The sequence below is a fragment of the Triturus cristatus genome, chromosome 2_1 (assembly GCF_964204655.1).
Source record: "Triturus cristatus chromosome 2_1, aTriCri1.1, whole genome shotgun sequence".
NCBI lineage: Eukaryota > Metazoa > Chordata > Amphibia > Caudata > Salamandridae > Triturus > Triturus cristatus.
Genome location: NC_140581.1, coordinates 434,042,383 through 434,058,294, shown reverse-complemented (window position 1 = coordinate 434,058,294; position 15,912 = coordinate 434,042,383). Strand labels below are relative to the sequence as shown.

At 43.8% G+C, this 15,912-nt stretch overlaps 1 long non-coding RNA gene across 3 annotated transcripts in view; it reads left to right on the top strand.

The window, feature by feature from the left end:
* Positions 1-15,912, top strand: part of LOC146865421 (uncharacterized) — a 249,525-nt gene that overhangs the window by 122,088 nt on the left and 111,525 nt on the right. For 2 of the 3 annotated variants that reach the window (XR_014976637.1, XR_014976635.1), the window contains exons 2-4: positions 8,344-8,442; positions 8,948-9,046; positions 11,115-11,196. This is a non-coding gene — a long non-coding RNA (uncharacterized LOC146865421). Of the gene's footprint in view, positions 1-8,343; positions 8,443-8,947; positions 9,047-11,114; positions 11,197-13,278; positions 13,405-15,912 lie in introns of all 3 variants that reach the window. The other variant, XR_014976636.1, reaches the window with a different exon arrangement.

Genomic DNA, 15,912 nt, shown 5'->3' with positions numbered 1-15,912 from the left:
ATTCCAAACTCTTCAAAATGCGGCTGCATGATTCCTTCTGAAAATTCAAAAATTTCAATCCGCTAGATCAGCCATCAGGCAACTGCATTGCCTCCCGGTTAGCCATCGTATCACCTTCAAGGCACTTTGTCTAGCCTACAAGACACTCTATGGGAAAGCCCCAGCCTCCTTTAAGAAAAACATTGAGTGGTACATAAGTGGTAGAACTCTCCATTCCAGTGCAGCCAGACTTATAAAGGTTGCTACTTTCCAACATGCCAACATGCCACCTGGGGTGGAAAAAGCTTTTTCAGAGCTACGGCTCTACAATGGAACTGTCTGCCATCTGAACTGAAAACAGCCTCTTCCTCCCTGTGTTTAGGAAACAACGTAACACCTGGCTTTTCAATCAGTGATCCTACAGTATTCATACTCAGGAGACTGACAGCTTTTCTTTGCTCTCTAGCGTCAAAATGCCTCCGGGCATTCGTGCGCTTTAAAAGTTATATCATTCATACCATTCATTCATTCATTCATTGTCTGAGTACCTCTATGGGTGTATGAGTGTCTGTGTGGGTGGGTGAGAGGGTGTGTGAGTGCCTGCATGGATGAGTGAGTGGGTGTAGGGGTTAGTGAGTATGTAAGAGAAGGGCTGCATAAGTGACTGAGTGTGTGTATGGCTATGTCGGTGAGTGAATGAAGGTGTCAGTGGTATAGGGGTAAGTATGTGGACATGTTAAAGTAAGTGTTTGAGTATATGAATGACTGTATGTGTGAGTGAGGGATTGTGATAGCAGCTGTATGGGTTAGCGAGTGCGTGTGTGAGGGGTTGTATGGGTGAGTGAGTATGTGTTAGTATCAGTATGAATAAGTAAGTGGGTGTGTGCATAACTGTATAGATGACTAAATGGCTGTCTGATTGACTCTATAGGTGAGTGAGTATGTGTTTGACTTGCTCTATGAGTGACTGACAGTGTGTGAGTGGCTGTATGGCTGTATGATTGGATATATCAGTGGCTGTATTAGTGAGGGAGTTGGTGTATGAGTGGCTGTATGGGTAACTGAGTGGATGTGTGTGTAGATCTATGAATCAGTGAATGGGTGGGTATGTACTGATATGGGTGTGTCAATGGTTTTTAGAATGGTAGTGTGGAGGCTGGAGTGGGTGTGTGAAAGGTTATATTGGGATGTGAATTGGTGTGTCAGAGATTCTGTGGATGATGTCATCAGTGATGTAATTTGAGATGTCATCAGTGATGTCATCAGTTATGTCACTTTCCCTGTCATGAGTTATGTAATATGTGAGGTGATAAGCAGTGCATTGCGGGGCGTGATTTATAGTAAGCTCAGCGAACTATAACTGCTGAATTTCTCTGGTTTAGTACTAGTGAAATGTCAGACTAACTATAATGTCCCTGTAACCTTTGGTTTCTTTAGTGAATGTCTAGTTTTTTGTAAAATTCTATTTCCTAACTATGACATACCAGTAACCTTTGTTTATTTCAGTGAATTTCTAAGGTTTTTTTAAATGATAATTCCTAATTGTAATGTCCCAGTAACGTTTGTTTTTTTCAGTAATTTCTAAGTTTTTTTTAATTCTATTTTTTAATTGTAACGTCTATTTTTTTTAAGTGAGCCTGTAAAAGTTTTGTATTTTCCTTCTATAATTGGAAATTGTATATTATATTTATATTATCAAAAGTACATTAATAACTGGTTTTAAGTTTTATATTCTATTTCCTAACTATAAAATACCTGTAACCTTTGTTTTTTTCAGTGAATTTCTAAGGTTTTTTAAATGATAATTCCTAATTGTAATGTCCCTGTAACGTTTGTTTTTTTCAGTACATTTCTACGTTTTTTTTTAAATTCTATTTTTTAATTGTAATGTCTATTTTTTTAAGTGAGCCTGTAAATGTTTTGTATTTTCTTTCTATAATTGGATATTGTATATTATATTTATATTATCAAAAAGTATATTAATAACTGGTTTTATGTTTAGTGAATCAGCACAACATTGTCGCATTTATTTTGGAGAATCTTTGATCAGCAAATGTATTTCACATACTGAAAAATAAATGTAAAGACATTTTTAAAATAAAGTTTATGTCTAAATATTTAGTAAGATATTGTTTTAACTGTTCTTTTTGTGATCAATTTTGGAGAAAAGCACCATTATAAAAAAAATGATATTCGCGATTACCGACGTCGTCGCGGTGGTGTCAATAGTCGCAAAGAGCGCATTGTTTGTACAAAGTGAATGATTTATATATAGACACATTCTACAGTATATTTAACAGTAGAGCTTTATTAGTGTACTTTTCAAACTCATGTTTTTGTGGTGAGTTTTCAGAAAACTCGTCTCCAACGACTATTTTCCATTTTTGTGGTGAAGCCGGGCGTTGCGAAGATATCGGTAGCCGCAGTCACCGCAAATATGTCGCGAAATGACAAAACAAATGTAGGCATTCAATAGCCACCACCATTTCCAAACCTATAACTTCAAAATGGATTATAACCAACACACTAAACACATTACTGTCTAAATGACTGTATAATAGCAGGTACAATCCCTTAATATCTCTACAACACAGTGCATAACTTTTTCAGTGTGATCTATGACTGCATGCATCACTGTATCACTAAGTCTCTCATTCACTGTATACGTATTTGAGGGGATCTGTGAGATGGTGCATCAGTCTTTCAATACTTCTGTAACATAATGCGTGACTGCCTCAGTACATCTATGAGTGGGTGCATCAGTGTCATAATGGGTCTGTGATTGGTTGTGTAGGTCTCTCCCTCAATCTGTGAGTAGGTGCATGAGTGCCCTTGTGCATTTGTAAGTACGTATAGCACTGTCTAACTAGATCTGTGAGTGGATACATGAGTGTCTGATTGGGTGTCTGAGTGGGTGAGTGAGTGGATGCATGAATGTATGAGTGAGTATGTGAGTGAGTGCATGAGTCTCTCAGTGGGCCTATGACTGGCAGCGTGAGTGTCTGAGTGGTTCTGTCAATGGGTGTGTGGGTCTCTGAGTGCGACTTTGAGTGGATATATGAGTCTCAGTGTATAACTGACTGGATGTATAAATCTCTGAGTGGGTCTGTGAGTGGCTGTGTAAGTGACTGTATGAGGGTCTGAGTGGGTCCAAGAGTGGATGTATGAGTGTCTGAGTGGATCTGTGAGTCAATGTATGAGTGTCTCAATGGGTTTGTGAATGAGAGCCTAACTCTAATTGGGTGAGTAAATGGATGCATGCATGAGTGTTTGAGTGGGTCTGTAACTGTGAGGGCAAATGTCTGGGTGGCTGTATGAGTGAATTCATAAGCCTTGACTGGGTGAGTGAGTGTGTGTATATCTGAGTGAGTTTTTAGGCTTAACTTTGTTTTATTAAATTTGACGTCAATACAAGGACATGCAAATTACAGCTATTACTCTGCTAATACAATGCGGAGGAACCCCAGGAACCCCCCCGCTGCCACCACCGCAAGCCATAGCAATAAGTCAATAAAGTCCCGGACTATCCTGGGTGCAAGCGGGGTCAAGGTTCCAATGCCCTAGCCCCCCCCCAACCAACGACCCCAACCCCAAGCCCCCCTTCCCTGGGAGCCTCCCCACCCAACCGGTGTGCCGTGTCCTGTCACCTAAGGCTGTCATCGGTGCATCGCTCTCTATCGAGTGTCAGGGGCGACGCCGGATGCCGAGGCATCGGTAATGCGCAAAAGACGGTGATATTTGGGACAAGTGACTTCAATAAATTCCGTTGACAGGAGTGATAGGATAGGTTGCCAGGCCGTTTGAAAGGAAGCAGTGGACTGCGTGAGGGTTGCTTGTATGCATTCCATACCCACTGTGTACCATAATCGATTCAGCCAACCCGTGTGGGTAGGTCGCGTTCTCGTTCCCCAAAGTGAGATAATGTGCCGTACCGCCGCGCCCAGAGCCAGGCCCATCTGACGTCCACGAAGCGACTTCAAGGGTAAAGTGAGTGCGTTGGGTAGCCCTAAAAGCGTATAAGCCGGGAAGCGGGGAATTTCGGTGTCAAAATGATTATCAACCTCATTGAGAATTGCTGTCCAATAATCCGTCACCTCCCTACACTCCCACAGTAGATGGGTCAAAGGGCCCTCCTCCCCACAGCCCCTCCAGCATGCAGAACTATGGCTAGGGTTGCCTTTATGTAACCTGACCGGAGTCAAATACCAGTAAGTAACCACCTTCACAGCGGTCTCCTTGCTAGCAGTGTTTCTGGCTGTGTGGGAGGCCCTATAATATATTGCCTGCCAATCTTTCACGGAAAAGCTTCTTCCCAGTTCCCGTTCCCAGCGCTGTTGACCGGCTGAAGGATGCGCAGTGACCGTCGGGCAGATCATCTTATACAGATCAGTGATCAATATCCGATCCGAGTCCCTAGATAGCAGCCATTTTTCAAAAGGGGTCAGTTTTCTACTAACTAAAGGGCGTATTGCAGGCTGAGTCAACCAATGCCAAAGTTGAAAATACTGATATCTGAGCGGAGCCGTAATGTCATGATACTTTGACAGATCTCCAAACTGAATAAAGCCCTCAAGGTCAAGCAAATGGCCCGCAGAGCGACATGGGGACGATCGCCACTGCTGAATGGCCCCCCTCTCTAATCCCGGGATGAACTCAGGATTATCAAACAGTGGTGTAAGCGGGGATGGAAAAGTAGTGAGCCCCCTCCCTACCGCGACTGTGTCCCACACTCGCAGTACTGTACGAGTGATGGGGGACTTCTGTAGGTAGGCCGGCCTATCAGGACGCCGTAGGAAGGGTAACTTCCAAAGCGATGTATGCGCCATCGCCCTATCTTGGAATAACCATCGCTTCTCCGACTCTGGACGGCTCCACTCCACCAGGTACCGCAATTGCGCTGCCTTATAGTAATGTACTAGGTTCAGAATCCCTAGGCCTCCCTCGTCCAGAGATCGGTAGGAGAGGTCTCTGCGTAGACGCGGCCGCTTCCCTGCCCATATGAATTGATGCACTGCATCTTGTAATTTTTGTATGGAGCCCGGAGGTGGAAGCACCGGGATGGTCTGAAAAATATATAGAAGTTTTGGTAATATGGACATCTTCACTGCGGCGACGCGCCCGAGCAAGGAGAGGGGTCACCCCTGCCAACGCTTAAGGTCACCCTGAATTTGGGAAGAGATATTCGTGTAGTTCAGACTGACTGTCCGCTCGGTGGAGGGGGTAAGAACTATCCCCAAGTACGGGATGGAGTCCTGGAGTTGCAGACTACCATATCCGGAGACCGTGTCGCGGACTGCGTGCGTGTTGCTGCCCAAGGGGAAGAGCATGGACTTCGATTGGTTCATTTTAAACCCAGAGACCCTCCCGAAAGCCTCCAGTTCCTGCAAGAAGGCGGGTACAGACCTCTCCGGGTTCTCCAGCGCCGCCAGAATATCGTCTGCGTATAAACTAACGGTGTGTTGTTCCCCTCCGAAGGTGACGCCGGTAATGTCAGTGTTGTCACGAATCCGCTGTGCCAAAGGTTCGTCATACAGCGCAAAAAGGAGGGGCGATAGAGGGCACCCCTGGTGCGTGCCCTTCCGGATGTTGGAAGGCCCAGAGCTGGTACCGTTAAAACGGATCGTCGCTCTAGGCGTGTCATAGCAGCTAGCCACCCATGCGCGGAAGCGCCTCCCGATGCCGAAGTGAGTCAGCGTTGATCCAAAAAGCCCCAGTCCACCCGGTCAAACGCCTTCTCGGCATCTATAGACAAAAGCACGGCATCCAACCCCTCGAAGTGAGCCTTATCTATAAGGTGCAGCAGACGTTTGGTATTGTCGCTACATTGTCGACCGGGGATGAAGCCAGATTGATCCGGCTCGATAATACCGGGTAGTCGTGGACCAAGTCGGGAAGCTAACACCCCCGTAAAGATTTTGAGGTCCAGGTTAAGGAGGGAAATAGGCCTATAAGTGGCACATTGGGTAGCATCTTTACCTGGTTTGGGTAATACAATGACATCGGCTTCCAACATATCAGGAGGGATCGAACCAGGGCCCTGGAATGAGTTGAAAAGTCGCGTTAGAAGAGGTGCAAGCACCGAGCAGAAATTTTATAAAACCCCGCTCAGGCGACTTCAAAGGCTTGAGGCGAGAAATCGCCCCACCACCTCCTCTATTCTGATCGGTGCATCCAACGTGGCAGCCCCGGCCGCGTTAAGCGCCGTCATTGCCGCCCCCTTCAGGTACGCCTCCCCATCGGTGTCAAGGTGTCGATAAGCGCTGTACAGTGAGGCATAGAAGACTCTAAAGGCTTGAGTAATTTGGTCATCACCGACCAATTCCTCTCTGTGGGCGCTATAAAGAGTTGTGATCTTCGACTGCTGTACCCGAGCGCGCAGTGCACTGGCGAGGAGGCGCCCTGTTTTATCGCCCCCCCACATAGTATGCATGGCGCAGCCTGAAAGTGGCGTATTCGGCTCGATCAATATCGAGGCCAGCAAGTTGTGCCCTGGCTGTTTTCAATTGCTTCCACACCCTGGGAGCCCCTGTGCGACTGTGCACCCGCTCAAGTTCAACCACCCGAGCCGCAAAGGATTCCCGCTTCTCCCTACGCTCTTTAGCCTCAGCCGCCGAAATGGAGATTAGTTCTGATTAGACTGCCTTTAGCGCCCCCCAAACTGCCGTCAAGGGTGTGTCCGGCGTATCATTAATCGCCAGGTAATCCGTGATGCGTTTGTGCAGCTGTTGGGCCACCCCATTCCGCTGCAGGAGGGACTCTCGCAGGCGCCATCTACCTCCCGTTATCGTAGTCCGGGGAACAGCAAGAGACACTATCACTGCATCATGGTCCGATACAGCGGCAGGTATAATATCTATGTCCCGCATGAGCGGTTGGACCTCCAAGGAGCCTATGAAGTCATCCAGCCGGGCATAAGTATGGTGCACATGTCAATAGAACGTATAGTGAGTGCTGTGAGGGTGCGCCTCTCTCCACAAATCCACCAGCCCCCGGCGGGCCATCCACTCCTTCCCCTCCCGTTGAACCGAAACGGCGGCCATTTGCGTTGCATTGGGAGCGCGTAGTGTGTCTGTGTGCTCCAAAATCCCGCAGAAATGGCACTGTGTAGTCCTGAAGTGTGCTTGCATTCTAATTCACACGCGAACAGCACCTTGCAGTCCCCATCGGCGTGGCTATCTTATTTTTCTTCTCTCTGTTATGGCGCTGGGCCTAATTTTGAATCTCTTGTTAATCTTTGTCATCCTCCTCCTTTATTACTTTTCTACCCCAAATTTTCACTTTTTACAATAGTTTGCGTCTTTGTGTTTGTGTATTTTATGTTTAAAAAAAAAAAAAATTGTATTTTTGTGACTTAGTTAATTTCCCCTTCTTTCCTTATTTCTTAATTCTTTACTTTCCCTTCCTTTCCATTCTTAGTTTATTTCCCCACCCATCGCCATGGCAAAGGGCCGTCTTCCATGCGGGCGGCGCCGCTGTCCCAGTGTGCAGCCCGGGGCAATATTTGGAGAGGAGGAGGTGGCATCACTAGTTTATTTGGTGCAGCGCACCGCCCCTCTTTGCTGGCAACAGGCAGCAGGCCCGGTAGCAGCTATCCCCGTGTGAGCATCAGCGGCGCTGGGGCATTATGCGCCGCACCAGCCACGTTTAGCACAACAGCCAGTAGCTGACACACCGCTGTGCGGACATTCTCGACCGGGAACAGGAACTGCTAGGCGTTGAGATCCCAGGGCTCGGTGAGTATTCATTTTTTGTTGTGTTTGTGTTCTACAATGCTAAAAAAAAAAATCCGAATAGCATGCTGCTCACCTTCAAAGGTAAGTTATGTTTAGTAAAGTTTATGCTGGTGTATTATTGTGTGATCCAGTTTCTAGTTTCTGCTAGGCAGGTGCCGCTATCTAATTGCATTCATCAGGCGCTCGCTTTAGCCGATTAATTAGGAAGTCATTGAAGAATGTTTTGTCTGTCATTATAGTGAATCACTGAGTAGCGTGTTCTCTCTGTGACTTTGTTTATGTAGTTCGCACAGTTCCAGGTTATTTATTTGAATTCACAGTGATGATGCGACGTATGCATCTATGATTGCAAAAAAGGGAATATGAGTTGGCTCATCGAGGATGTTGAGAAATGGAAATAGAATAAAATCCAAGATAATTAACTGAAATAATTAGTTCCAAATGTAGTTTTTGTAAGGAGATCTGGAAAATTGATTTAACAACAGTCGACAGACTCGAGTAGAAAGAAATTAGCAGTACTGTAGGTGTTCTGGTTTAGTGCCTGTGTTTGCTTTTCATAAAACATTGTTTTGGCGATTATTAACAAAATCACTAATTAATTTTTATTTATCGTCTTAATTTCTTTCATCAGCACCCAAGGGGAAGAAGAGGGACGATTCCGAGGGTCTGGGGCAAGCTGGTCAGCCAGCGCCGACCACCAGCACCGCTGCAGAGGGCTCTGCAGATCCCAGTAAGTCCTTTTATGATTGTTGTGGACTTCATAGGGTAGAACCTTAGAATATTGTGGTATTCTTTGCCTATGATGCTATCTATCATGATTAATGAAGATTTAGATAGCTGGCCCAAGTAAGCTAGTGTATTAAATAAAAAAAACAGCATGTATGTTTGGTCAGAAGGCTTCCCATTGCCTGCTTATGCCTAGCTCTAACACAGTTCAGTTCACAAGACAATGGCCGTGGTCATCATGGACCCTCCCGTGTAGTGTGCTACAGACTCTTTCATTTATAGTTACAGTACACCACCAGTTTCCAAATATGAGGTCCCACCCAACACCATAGGTTTTTCTTTTGAGCGTTATTCCACACCTGGCTTGTCTGACTTTGTGAACAAAACAATCAAATGTCCAGACTGTTATTTGGAAGATGGGTGCTAACTCAGCTGTAGTGCTGTATTGCGTTTGTATTTGGGATTGCGTATCTGGGATCTAAATTATTTGTAATGTTTTTGTATTCTAGCCACACAGAACATCGGTGATGCAGGCTTCAGCGCCACTGCTGGAGGAGACGGCGAAGGCTCAGGTTCAGGGGGAGAAGCAACAGCAGGGGCGGGCACTGGTAAGTCACATATTTCTCGCAATTACTATGCTCACTAGCTATTGCCATGGCATCGCTCATCGTCGTCATCAAAAATTACTGTGGGGTGAAACCCTACCCCAAGCTTTACCAGCCACAGCGGTGGTTGACTTATTATGGACTCTTCTATCTGCAATGCAGCAAAATCTCACATAATGAGCTTTGATGGCTTGAGGGAGACATGAAAGAACGGAAGGTAACTTAAAAGAAAGGAAATGGTATATGAATGAAAGGGGGGGAGTGGGCCATTCTTTGCATGTTGAACTTAAGGGAAGTTTCGAGGAATACATTTTGGAATACTTGGCTTTACTTTTGAAATAAATAATGAATGAAAAATGAAAAAATACTGTCTGAATATCATTGGATGGTTTCATATACTTTTCGCTGCACATCCTGCATTGGGGAACCTGAATATACTCCAACAGCATGATTAATAGATCAACGCGCACGGACAGAGAGCGTTCAAGGGCGGCACGCTGTCAACTGGCCTTGAGTGTAACCTGAAGAAAATTTAATGTCAGAGTGCATTCTTCCTTCATTGAAACACATTTGCACTTGTTTCTGTCTACGGTCGATTCTGCACCCATCCATGAAGTTGTGGTATATCAAGTATACACTGGAGGTCCATATTTGGATCATAATTTAATGAAATTTGTATATTTGAAGTTTTAACCATCATGTATTAACGTTTCAGCTACTCATGTTGTCAGTCAATTTATCTTTGGATGTATGAGTTCATAAAACACCATAACGTTTTATTTATATACATTTGTTTTTTTAGCACATTAAGGAATATGTATTTAGTAATAATTTTTATGTGTATTGGTATTTTTTCAATTACCATTCTTGGGCGCACAACAGTTTGAAGTATTTTTTCTCGTTCTTTTTGGTTTCACGTGGCACAAGGTCACATGATAGCAGTCATGTGTTTAACTTCACCAATATCTGACACACTATTGAATGGAGCACACACGCATGGGCAGCAATGCTTGCTTTACTCCACTGGTGGAGGTATGTTGCATTTTGAACTTTTCTATAGTCAAGTGTCATTTAATCGTGTTGCGGTTACACTGTCCAGGTGATTTTAGGAATGTCTTCATTTGCTTTTTAGGGTTTATCTCACATCTAGGGGTGAGTGAAGGTGCAACACATTATTTGAATGGTGTGAATAACGTGGTGATGATTGTTGAGTTCATGAGGGCACTGGGGAGACTACGTTTGTAGAGCATGGAGCATATTGTCTTAAGATTGAGTCGCAAAGCTGGTCACTACATGACACCTTATGCCTTGACTTTGGTTAACACTGAGAACACGTGATGCTTACTTGTTGATTCACGTTTATTGTAGTTCCGCTGAGGAAGGGCAGTTCAGTGCCCGAAATACATTGGGAATGTCATCTCCACGTTAAACTATGAAGATATATGCACCTCTATAAGTTTGTAGGAATTCATTTTGGATTACTTTTTGATTACTTTCGGAATAAATAATGGATAAAAATTGAAAAATATTGTCTGAATATCATTGGATGCTTTCATATACTTTTCGCTGTGCATCCTGGGTTGGAGAACCTGACGAGGCTCCAGCAGCATGATTAATTATTTTAGTTCCACACACAACTTGTACTCCATTATAATGCATATTGTCGTATTCATCAATGAGAAGTCATTTATTTTTCAACTCAAAGTGTCTGACTCTGTTTATAGTTACTTAAAAAGCCTTTAGAAGAAAAAAATAATCCAATCACTGTTTTTTTTATCCTGTGATGTTATTCTCTGCCAGTCTGCCTGTTACTTTTCTGCCACACAGTCACTGCTTTTTTATGTTTGGCAACATGTGTGGGTAAAAGAAAACATAACATTGGGCTTGTGATTCTCCTTTTCATAGTGATCACATCAAATAAATTCCAATGGCCCTTGGGGACCAGCAATGTACTGTTACTGTACCACGCTGTTATTTAAAACAAGTTTTTGCACTGAGCATTATTTACAATGTATCTTTTTTGTTCCAATGAAGAACGCAGTAGTACTTTCTTTTTCTTTATGTCCAACAGCTGCAGGGATTCAAAGATGCACACTGGGTCCAGGGGCCCCTATCGGCTGTATTGTGTTCAATGAAAAGATGCCACAATACAGGTAAGATGTAAACCAGATCAGGTTTATTAAGCATGAGAGTACACGACTGGCAGCATGACAGGAACACAGCAACTACTTACATACAAGCAGAAACATTCTACCCACTCCCACATTCCAATCCCAAAGTGAGCACAGAATGATCCAAATGACAATTCAACTACAAGGCAAATATTGCAGGAAAAAATGACTCAATGGCTCTGATGTGGGATGTCTATTTTCTCCTGAGCCCACCTCAGACCTTTTTCCCATTGGGTCTCATTCTGCAGTTTCACAGACATTGTTTATTCTTATTTCAGTGTTACGTATTTCCTTTATAGGGAAGCACACAGCCTTTTTGATGTGAATTGGGTAATTGTCACCTGCTGCAATTAAAGGTTCAATTTTTTTGTTTGTAAAAAAGACAACTAAATTGATTTCTAAACCTTATAACTAAAACTGAACTACAAACTTAGAATTTGACTACTTTCTTTAACGAAAAATTAATATTATTTAGCTAGCCATAAAACAAACACAGGATGAAGTCTTGTCTCAATTCCCTATAAAGCAAATTCTCCACTAATTAGCTAGCATTTAATTTAATTTGCCAAATGCAATTAGTTAGTACCATTTCCAATCTGACACCAATTAAATGATTTACTGGACCCATTTTATCAGATGTGTGCAAAAAGTGAACAATCTCACCCTTTATTGATCAGATCAGATCAGCACTTCCTTCATTTCCTTCATCTAGAGTGAGGTTCCATTTGTTGAACCATTTATCATGTCTCCCATCTCTCAAATAAAAAAGCAAACCCCCAGGATTCCGTCTGAGAACAATGTTTCAGTTTCTGGCCAGAAAACTTGAAAGTTGTGTAAATACCCACCTCAAGTATTTTATTCAGGAATACAAGCACCTACTAGATGATCTTCCATCATGACATAGATCAGACTGTTACAAAGAGATGGATCTGCTGAAAATAGTTGATGATACTCTATTATTTCTTAAGTCTGATGACTCATATCTACTTATCCCCTTCTATCTGTCACTTGGTTTTAATAGCCTTGATCATAACACTGTACTATAGACACAAAAATACTAGAGGATGTGGATTGTGATTGTATTGAAGTGGTTCTCCTCCTATTTAGCATTATTAACAAATAAAAATTGGAAGCTTCTTTTAATGTCCTTGACCTCTATCACAAGGTTATGTCCGGGCCTCTATCCCTGCATCTACTCCTATTAATCTCTTTGTGTTTGCCTCTTCTGAAAACTCAGGGCTTTCTTACCATTTACTTCCAGTTTTATCCGGAACTAAATAGAGGCTGGTTTATCCTACCATTGAATAGCTTCTCTCAAATCATGGGTAGATTCCTTAATTGTAACCCTTCATATAATTAACGTGCAATCTTTTTAGGATTAATTCTGAACGTTAGACTTAACCTTTACTCTCATATTAGTAATCTAGCCAAAATTACTCTGTTCCAGCTGACAGTACTCTGAGGAATTAACTTCCACATCCCTAAAACTGACTTTAAAATGATGTGCTCTGAAGTATAGATTATCAGAATATTGATCATACACCTGTCAGGTCAGCCCTTCATGTGGTGGCAAGAGTTCCATTACTTTATACAGGCGTCCAATTGAAACCTAAAGTATTTATAATTTGTCCTTCCTAACACAAAATGCCACAGAAAGGGGTACACCCATTGTCTAACCCAGAAATGTATTCACTCTAGCCTGTGTTAAAAAAGAATACCAAATTAATCTGCTTTAACATAATCTTTTATCTTGATAACTTACTGCTCCCACATTCTGAATAGAATTGTGTTTAATACAGCATTCATACCACTGTTATGTTTGTTGCAACATGCATTTTTATAGCTTTGAAGTTTTGTCATAGTTGGCCTACATATAAATAGTTGGTAAATAAATGACGAAGGCACACATGCACACCTATAACAAACATATATCGTCTGCACCCTCCAACACTTGCTGTCTGTATATCTGTACGTTTACAATAGATATGCTCTGTTGCTCCGAATGCATACAGAATTGCATGCACGGTCTCCCCCCAATATGTCCCAATATGCCTTTTATGACAGATCCGGCATTTCAACAACAATGGGCACCAACTCTGGTATTGCTGTGGCTATAATGTCAGTGGGACAGACTACAACAGTTTTCTTCAACAAGTAGCTTGTGAACTACTGGTAGCTCTTCATCTAACTGTAAGTAGTCTCCTGTGTGCAGTTCAGCGTCCATACTCAATTCAGACCTGCAATCCTGATACAATTTTCCCTGATACAGCAGCTATACATGAGTTATATATTGATGTTATCAGTCCTGTAGCAAACACGTGAAAATGTGCCATTAATAGTATAACTTTACAGCCAGTACATGTTCAAACAAAGGAATGTAGGGCAGAAAGAGATTCATCTACTTTGAATTCCATATCTGGGACAATGATAAGTGACTTTCGATGCAACATCTATATGAAGCCAGATCTCAAGCTTAAACAACAAGCTCTGTGCTTCATGACTCTTTTGTGAATACTAGGTTCTCAAATATATGAAAGTGCCTATAATACTGTTATTACGCCAGTATGTCCATTCCCCTTAAAGTGACTAACCCTCACACACTTTGAAACAGTGGGAGGGGGGTCACTACATAATCCCAAGAGGCAACCATCTTGGAAAGTCATACCAGGCATAAAATAAGAATGTGCCCTCAGTGCAGGCAACCGATGAGGACTCTGACATGACCCAGTTATCTTCTGGGTAACCAAGACCTTTGGGGCATACTGATATGATGCAGTGGTTCTCTGTACTGTTATGTGTTGCACCTCCATAAGTAGGATTAAAGCCATAAATTTATGATACAGATATTCAATTCTCTACTGATCATGGTACCAACTCTCCCGCTATCCAGATCCTGCCTCACACATTCACCATGTACCATCTTCACTGTTTAGTTGAGACAGTCTGGAACGGCCCATGATGAGCTTCCCAGGGTAGTAATGTGCCTCATCTGTGCACTATTTCCTACAACTTCCGCCTATTTTCTGCTCACCTCAAGTTTTACCCTTACTGTTCTTTATATATTGGATAAAGTGTACAGCACTGGCGTAATGAAAGCTGAGGGGGCCCCCCTGCAAGGTACACCGAGAGGCCCCCATTGCGGATTTAATCCGGAGCTCTAAAGCCCGAGTACTGGGCAGAGGGGGCCCCTTGCAGCTCGGGACCCCTCCGCCTGTGTTACGACCCTGCTGTACAGCCCTACCCCCTAGGACTAACATGGATCTAGTCCTCTGACCAGCCAAAGGCCTTGCACACCCCCTCCTGAAGCATTGAGGCACCCACCTCGCGTTTGCTGACTCGCTCTCTATGTCACTCTCTTGCTATTACTACGTTTTGGGTCCTCGGTTTTGCCACTGTTTTTCTCTTTGTTTTGCCACAATTTTTTTATTGTGTGCCCTTTGTTTTTGTCACTGTTTGCTCTTTTGTGGCTTGTTGTCTCTTGCCTCTGTACCCTTTCCCTACCCTTTCTGATCCCCCTCCCGCCAATTCTTACCTGCTCCTCGCATTGCGACTCACCCTTTCCCATTCTTTCTCACTCTTCTGCCTCTCACACCCCTCCCAGCACCATCCACTGTCCCCTGCGCTCCTGTCCCCTCTCAGGGCCTGATTAAGGGCAGCTGCGCACAGCCTTTGACACAGGCACGCCAAAGGTGTGCTAAACGCATGCTCATCTTCACCCATCTGAGCCTGGAACACTCCCAGTTGCAAGAACACTGGTCCTTACCTGATCCACTGCTACCATGCTGCATTTCTTGACCCCCTCAACCACGGCAATAACTCACTGCTCTGCTGCCACAACACACCAAATAACACAGGAGGAGCCTCCACTTGCTCCTTCTGCTACCACACCTGCACCCTCACACCCAGAATCATTACTCCATCAAAAGAACCCCACCCGCCCAAACACAATCAAACAAACCTACAACTCACTCCACTCTCTCATGCATACTCCTCAACACCTGCTTGCTCAGCAAACGGGCCACCAACATTTGGGAACTGCTGGACAATTCTGCCCTAGATCTCCGCTTCCTCATGGAAAAATGGCTGATCCCAGCGTTAGCACCAGACACTGCCACATTCATCCCTGCCGGATATAAGTTAGTCAGACAAGACCAACAACATAGCACCGGGAGAGGAATCAGCATCAATTTCAAGAACACCATCATATGCACTACCTCTGTTGACACTGAGACCAATTACATGGAGCACGTCACATTCAAACTACAAATCACCACCAACTTCATCCTATGCAGCACCGTGGTTTACTTACCCCAGGACTCTGCACCAACTTAACCAGCAAAATCTCAGACATTCTCACTCCACTAATCATCACTCCAGCACCTTCATCCTACTAGGAGACCTCCACATTCACTTAGAGGACCTCACCAACCCCAACTTAGTCACCCACCTTAAAAGTCTTGGAAACCACAGACTCACTCAGCAAGTATCTGACCCCCCATGCCTCGCCTCTGGACACATTATGGACCACATCCACTAACATCACTATCAATAAACTAACAGCTATCCCTTGGACCGACCACGTAATTGTCAGTTTCATAATCAACATCCCACACCACAGAATACCAACCACTGCATGCCCAGCCCTCTGCTGCTGGAAGAATACAGCACAGAAGGATTGGACTTCCTTCCTCCCTATGA